We start from the raw sequence: 1674 nt of genomic DNA, 5'->3' as shown, positions 1-1674 counted from the left end.
AGCGGTTCAAATTTTGTGAATGTTAAAGATGTTTGTCAAGAATATTTAGGAGTTATCCCACCTGAGGGAGCAACAAAAGGTAATTCTATTAAATTAAAATTGCTCAAAGATACTTTTGATAATGTTGGTGAAAACGCATCCGAAATAGAAAAATAAGCATCATGTCGAGCATATATATTACGTATGATTGGAGGATTGTTGATGTCAGACAAATCCAATAATCGTGTACATTTAAAATATCTTTCAATCTTGGACGATTTAAATAAAGCATCTCACTATAGTTGGAGTTCGGCAGTTTTAGCAACACTTTATAGAGAATTATGCCTTGCTACGAAACCCGACGTAATGTCGATGGGAGGATGTGCATTGTTGTTGCAAAACTGGGCATGGTATCGTTTGAGTTGTGTTGCTCCAGATGCACCCAGTGCATGGATATTTCCACTTGCACAAAGGTAACTATTGCACATAATTTTTATATATTTTTATTTTTTATATATTCGACAGATTTAATTCCGGGGGTTTAAATTTCAGTAAAGTTCCTCACAACGATATAGAAGGATACCAGAATACAATCGATCATATGATGGTTCAAGAAGTAATATATTCATTCTCATGTAGTTGCACTTTTAAATTTTTTTATATCTCTTAATATTTACTTTAGTTTATTTTATTAACATCCAGTTTCGTTGGAGACCGTATCTCGGATTCCAACACAAGGTACCCGAACAAGAGATCAACACTTGGACTACATGTACCTATCTGCACTGCTATCATATCGTCGAAAAACATCATGCAGATAGAGTCGCGCTTCAGTTCGACTTTCATCAACAAATTCCGCAACCTCTAGAAGATATGACGCTCTACCATGAGATCGACATGAGACATGGCATTGATGATAATTGGAGTGTGGTTTGGAAAGATGAGATTCAACATTGGAATGAACGTCAGAATTACATATTGCAAGGTCAGTACGTCGAAGGTGTTTTACGCCATACTAACAAATATATGAATTGGTTCAGGCATCACACTAAATTATACATATCTGTGGAAAGATACCTGCGCGATCCACGTTTGCAACCTTCAACATATCCTGATGTCCACTCTATGCCTCAATGAATCCCATAACAAAATATCATGCACCAAACACCGTCTTTATCATCACCATAATATCTTCATGAAGTTGCAGATATACCGACTCAATACTACGTTCGTTCAGTGCCAACAATACCCACTCCCATTAATCCGACCGAGAGCGAAATTTTCTATAATTTGTTTGGTACTCATTGCACAACTCCTGAGTCGACTTATGCGGCTTTTGATTCTATGTATAATGTCGAAACTCAAAATTATACGGAAGCAGGTGGTAGTGGTTCTAATCCACAAACAGATTACAACGAGGATCAACCACAACAACCTGAAGTTGTTCAAAGGGCTAGACGAGTTCGACGACCGCGTAGATGTGGAACTGGAGGTCATTTAGATGAAAATAATTAATTTTTATTTGATGTATTTTTTTATTTGTAGTATTTTTTTCTTTTTTTTAATGTATTTTTTCTTTTAATTTAATGTATTTTTATTTTAATTTATTAATAGAATTTTCTTTTTATTATTGTTATTAAAATTATTATTATTATTCCTTTTATTATTATAATAATTATTAAAAGTTATATAATA

This window comes from Cicer arietinum, chromosome 1 (assembly GCF_000331145.2).
Source record: "Cicer arietinum cultivar CDC Frontier isolate Library 1 chromosome 1, Cicar.CDCFrontier_v2.0, whole genome shotgun sequence".
Taxonomy (NCBI): domain Eukaryota; kingdom Viridiplantae; phylum Streptophyta; class Magnoliopsida; order Fabales; family Fabaceae; genus Cicer; species Cicer arietinum.
This window is presented reverse-complemented; position numbering follows the sequence as displayed.